Source organism: Bubalus kerabau, chromosome 12 (genome assembly GCF_029407905.1).
Source record: "Bubalus kerabau isolate K-KA32 ecotype Philippines breed swamp buffalo chromosome 12, PCC_UOA_SB_1v2, whole genome shotgun sequence".
In the NCBI taxonomy this organism is placed as follows: Eukaryota; Metazoa; Chordata; class Mammalia; order Artiodactyla; family Bovidae; genus Bubalus; species Bubalus kerabau.
In genome coordinates, this window is record NC_073635.1 from 53169568 (window position 1) to 53175804 (window position 6237).

The following is a 6237-nucleotide window of genomic DNA, read 5'->3' on the forward strand; positions in this document are numbered from 1 at the left end:
ATTTCAGGTCACAGGAATGGAATAAGGAAAATATTAAGGGCCTGAAACATGCAGTATGTTTGGGCAATTGCAAGGACTTCGATGAGGTTAGAGCTTAGGATGTGTGGGGGCAAGTGGTGGAAGCGGAGCCTGGAGGAGTTGAAAGTTACTTTAAAAATGCATCTAGACCAACTTTCTGCTTGTGCCCTCTGCATGGAACTATGTGATATTTCAAAGTGGTTAGTGCAACTGAAGAACTGAATTTTAAATTGTATCTAATTTGATTAATTCTTATATAAGTTTTAATGTATTCATTATTTATTTTTGTCTGTGCTGAGTCTTGGTTGCTGTGCGAGCTTTTCTCTAGTTGTGGTGAGCGGCGGCTACTCTCTAGTTGCGGTTCATGGGCTTCTCATTGTGATGGCTTCTCTTATTGCAGGGCGCGGACTCTCGGGCATGCAGGCTTCAGTAGTTGAGGCTCCCGGACTCTAGAGCACAGGCTCAATAGTTGTAGCCCATGAGTTTAGTTGCTCCACAGGGTGCAGGATCTTCCTGGATCAGAGATCAAACTCATGTCTCCTGCATTGGCAGGCTGAGCCATCAGGGAACTCCTAATTTAATTAATTTAAATAACCACACATGGCTGGTGGCTGCTGCCTCTGAATCTAAGGAATTGATTCAAGTTATGGGACATGAGGAACTTATGATGGGTTTGAAGCTGGGCAGGGACATAGTTCCATCTGTTTTGGAAAAGTAATGTTAAGGGGTGATGTATCTTTCCTGGGGAGAAGTTGTGACTTGCTGTGTGCCCTGCCTGGAGCCCACTTCTGAATAGTTACAAGACCTAGGGGAGCAGTGCCCTGTCCCATGCAGTGTTGTTGCCTTGGTCACAGCTGATTGAGATGGAGTAGGTGTCTGTGCAAGGTTGTCCTTGTCTGGCTCGCCAAAAGCCCAGGGGGGTGGGGGTGGGGGCAGTGGGTGTGGCCTGATGCAAGAGCTCTACCTATAGGGACCCAGTATGGCCTGGTGGCTGACCAATGCAAGCAGCTTTCTCCCAGAGGATTTAAGCTGATCCATGCAGGGACTGTGATAAATTGGTGACATGGTAGAACAAAGAAGCTGGAAGAAAATCAGATTCATGGTAGGGAGACTCATAGCACTGCTATTGGGTGCCCAGAGTTGCACTGGACAGCCACTGTAGCTTTGCAAAGTTAACCAATAGAGAATATTACGTAATTTCTAAAAAAGGCTGCTGACACTGTCTCCTGTCTTCCTTACAGTCCTCTGAATCTTAATACTGATTAATAGCATTGCTTTCTAACTTGTGCCCTGAGAGTTTCGGGGTGGTTTGAACCAGCTGATTGGCTTTATTTACTGTTAACAGTGAGACTGAGGACTATACCTGGTGAGACTCTGGAACCCCTAGTCACATAGCAGGAATACTCTACGTGACTCGCAGCATGTAAGAAATTCCAGCTGAGACTCCGTTTGGGTGATTCATCCACATGTCAGCGGTTCTGGATATGAGAAAGAAAGTATATCCTGCAAAGACCCTTTCAGAGGAAGGGCAGCTGAACCCATGAGTAACTTTTCTGACCCTTTGATGAGACAGTCTTCAGCTGTGAGACTTGTCCTTAATGTGTTGCTACAGTGCATCTTTTCCTTATAATGAACTGTAGATTTCTAAGTGTCATCATTTGGGTACCATGGCTCTTCCCAGAGTTTATCTTGTTCTCTACTACCTGAAAATGCCTGACAAACTCCGCTGGCATATTTGAACAAGGAAGAGGCCAGTTCTCAGGTGATGGAAGTAGTGTTCCCTCGAGATGGTGAGGTTTCCAGTCAAAGCAGGGGTGCTGAGAGTACAGAAGAAGGGGAAGGTTGGACTGAATTAAGGGGTAGGCTTGTTAATGATGGGCCAGTCACCATTTAATTGGACAAAGATATGAAATGGGCTTCCCAGGTGGTGCTAGTGGTAAAGAACCTGCCTGCCAATGCAGGAGACGCAAACGGGTTCTGTCCCTGGGTTGGGAAGATCCCCTGGAGAAGGAAATGGCAACCCACTCCAGTATTCTTGCCTGGAGAATCCCTTGGACAGAGGAGCCTGGTGGGCTACAGTCCATGGGGTCACAAAGATACTTGACTAAAGCTACTTAACATGCACACATGGAATGGAGAGAGGGGAGGAGGAGGCAATGACAATGAAGGATTCAACCTTAGGCATTAAGGGCAGCTATGCTAATATGGTTTGAGCAATCTCTATGAGATGCAGAGAAATCTCTTTTTTTAAGAGAATAGTGAAAGTTGTAACCTGTAGGTGAGTTGAAGAACCAATAATATAGCCTTTAGTTGAGCCTTTTATATCGTCTATAGCCTATACTCCATCCAGAGATAGAAAATTTTGATTAGAAAATCAGATTTAGAAAACAGATAAACCAGATGTTTGGCAAACAGTGACTGTACCTTGTATATGTCCTTTTATGGGGTTGCAGTCCATGGGATCGCAAAGAGTTAGACATGTCTGGGGAACTGCACAACAATAATAACAACAAGGTCCTTTTAATGTTTGTGATTATTATTCCTTCTTTCAGTCCACAATACTGAGTGCTACTATGTGTCAAAACTATGCTACATGCTTAGAATAAAGCTAAATCTACAGGCCTGGCCTCTGATCGCAAGGGGCTGCTTGATGTAACACCATGAAATATTTGGCTATGGAGAGACTAATGTAAAGTGGGAAGATTGTGAATTGAAGAAAATAAAAAGTGATGATTGTGAAATTATGAAATAACAATCTGGGTTTTTAAGTAAGGCTGTTTGCCTAAAGATATTCACATAAGAATACTAGAATCTTGATAAATTGTTGGAAGATTTTGGAGCAGTTAAAATAATCAATGATCACTCTATGCTGACTCTGTTACTTTGGTAAAGTGATAAAAGAAGGTCTGCGCCAAATCTCACTCCTGGCCACGGGGAACTGAATTTGCTGGGCTGCAAAATGGCCAATTCTGGTGGGTACAGCAACAAGGAGGAAGTTAGCAAAGCTTTCAGTGGGGGTTTCTCAACTTTGACACTATTGAGGTGAGTTTGGTGGCAAGCCCTGCTTACTCCATTACATCTCTGCTCCTAGTCTCTCATTAATTAAACCAGCCGTGCCTCAGATTGCTAAACTCCAAACTATAAGCAAAATTATAAGCAAAATCTGGAAACATTAAGAAGAAAATCCAGGACGGCAGAATGGATGAACGGTTCATTTCCCTCTCAGCTACTTGAACTTCAAAACTGAGTGTCAACAATGTCTTCTAAGTTCAGGTGGAATTCTTTAGTCTCCTCACTATGTGACACCCTCAAAATTGCTCTGTATTACTTTAGCTTGATGTATTATAATTACTTAATTCAATGTCTATCTCCCCAGACATGGAGAGCACCTGGAGACCGATCACCAGGTCTCATTAATTTTTCTGTCCACTGGGACTGAAACAGTACCAGAAGTATGTGTGTGTGCATGTGCTAAATCGCTTTAGTCGTGTCCTATTCTTTGCGACCCCATGGACTGTAGCCAGCCAGGCTCTTCTGTCCATGGGATTCTCCAGGAAAGAATACTGGAGTGGGTTGCCATGCCCTCTTCCAGGGGATCTTCCCAACCCAGGGATTGAACCTGCATCTCTTATATCTCCCGCATTGGCAGGCAGGTTCTGTATCAGTAGCACCACCTGGGAAGTCCATACATGTGCATTTACTGATAAAAGCCACTGTTCTTTACTGTCACCCATTATTCAGGGCTCAGACCTGATGTCAGTGTAGCTCACCCTATAATCCAGCCACAGTCTCTTGGGTAAAGTGCCCAACTCCTTTCTGGCACTTTGGGGAGGCAGTGGACCTACAAACCCAAGAATGCAGGCTCTGCAGTCAGCCTGACTAGGCTGGAATTCTGGACATGTCTAAATCCCAACTGTGTGATCTTAGGCTTCCACTTTCTGCTGTCTATCACCTAACCACAGTTCCTATGGTTTCTATGGTGCAAGGTTTTTGTGAGGATTAAATGAAATAATAATATATGTAAAGCATTAAGCAGTTAGAACTGGGCATGGAGCAACAGACTGGCTCAAAATTGGGAAAGGAGTACGTCAAGGCTGTATATTGTCACCCTGCTTATTTAATTTATATGCAGAGTACATCATGTGAAATGCTGGGCTGGATGAAGCACAAGCTTGAAACAAGATTGCTGGGAGAAATATCAATAACCTCAGATACGCAGATGACACCATGGCAGAAAGTGAAGAAGAATTAAAGACCCTCTTGATGAAAGTAAAAGACAAAAGTGGAAAATTTGGCTTAAAACTCAACATTTAGAAAACTAAGATCATGGCATCTGGTCCCATCACTTCATGGCAAATAGATGGGGAAACAATAGAAACAGTGAGAGGTTTTATTTTTTGGGGCTCCAAAATCACTGCAGATGGTGACTGCAGCCATGAAATTAAAAGACGCTTACTCCTTGGAAGAAAAGCTATGACCAACCTAGACAGCATATTAAAAAGCAGAGACATTGCTTGGCCAACAAAAGGTCCATCTAGTCAAAGCTATGGTTTTTCCAGTAGTCATGTATAGACGTGAGAGTTAGATTATAAAGAATGCTGAGTGCTGAAGAATTGATGCTTTTGAACTGTGCTGTTGGAGAAGACTCTTGAGAGTCCCTTGGACTGCAAGGAGATCCAACCAGTCCATCCTAAAGGAAATTAGTCCTGAATATTCATTGGAAGGACCAATGCTGAAACTGAAACTCCAATACTCTGGCCAACTGATTTGAAGAACCGATTCCTTGGAAAAGACCCTGATGCTCGGAAAGATTGAAGGCAGGAGGAGAAGGGGATAACAGAGGATGAGGTAGTTGAATGGCATCACTGACTCGATGGACATGGATTTGAGCAAGCTCTGGAAGTTGGTGATAGACAAGGAATCCTGGCGTGCTGCAGTTCATGGGGTCGCAAAGAGCTGGACACAACTGAGCGACTGAACTGAACTGAACTGAAAGCCCTAAGCAGTGACTGGAACATCTTTAAACTATTGTTGTTGCTGTTGTTATTTTTTATCATCATCATTATAATCATCATTTACCTTGCCTTATCTCTGCTGGTTTCTTTGGGTAGGGGTAGTTGCCTATTTGGAGAATTAAGAAGAGTCAGAAAGCTTCAGGAACTCAGGGCTGAACCCTTTTGGGTCCTCCCGGTGTTGTATGTAAAGTGCAGGTATGGATTTGTGATTAAATAAACCTGATCTCCTCAGTGCACCCTGTCTGGGTGGTAAAGAGATTGATGTCATCCTAATCCTTGCATTAAGAAAGACACGGACCTGAGAGTGAAGTGACTGTCCGCAGTGAGCAGTGGGTCTGCACAGGAGATGGTGCCCAGGTTCCTGAGGGGTCTCTGCTGGGCTCTCCGAGGTGGGTATGCATCATGCTGGCACTACCAGTGCCTATTAAGCAATGCACTTGCTCTTGCAACACTGGCAGTAAGGCAGTAATTCATTAATTCTGGCATCTGTCTACTCCCAGCCCAAGAGAAATTGGCACTGTAATTATCAGTCTAATGATACCGCTTTTGTTGCAACATGTACATAACATTTCTTTTCTCCATCTGGGAGGAAAGTGGGAAGCCCTCTATCTTTCAACCTCTCAGAGTCCCTGCATGACAGATGTGAGAGCTTTGAGTTGCTGATTTGTCCTGTTTATATTTTTCTTTTGCATTTTCAGCATCACTTTTTGAATCTCTGTGGGATGAGAAGGTATCTTAGTCTGTTCAGGTGGCTAAAACAAAATTACACAGACCTGGTAGTTTAGAAACAACAGGAATTTGATTCTTCCAGGAGGCTGGGAAGTCTGAGATTAGGCTGCCAGCATGGTGGGATGAGGCCCCTTTTCATGGTTCGTAGCCTGCATTTTCTTACTGTGTCTTTAGTTGTGGGAGGGGCTAGAAAGCTCTGAGGAGTGGGATCTCTTTTATAAGAACAATGATCCCATTCATGAAGGCTCCATCCTCATGACCTAGGCACCTCCCAAAGGCCCCACTTCCCAGCACTCTCATCTTTGCAGGTTAGGATTTCACATATGAGTTTTGAGAGGACACAAACATTCAGACCAGGAGGAGGTGAAGATTTTTTCATAGCAATCCTTTTTTTGTTTTTTTTACTTTAAACTTTTTAATTAGTGTTGAGGGTATAGTCATGTAATAGTATTGTACAACATTGCTCATTATTAGA

The 6237-nt window shown here is 43.6% G+C and overlaps 1 long non-coding RNA gene across 1 annotated transcript; it reads left to right on the top strand.

Moving 5' to 3' along the window:
* The first annotated feature begins 1361 nt into the window (after positions 1 to 1361).
* LOC129624146 (uncharacterized) lies at positions 1362 to 5269 on the top strand. Its single transcript, XR_008700779.1, has 2 exons — positions 1362 to 1441; positions 4151 to 5269. It is a non-coding gene; the product is annotated as an uncharacterized LOC129624146 (long non-coding RNA).
* Positions 5270 to 6237: the final 968 nt, after the last annotated feature.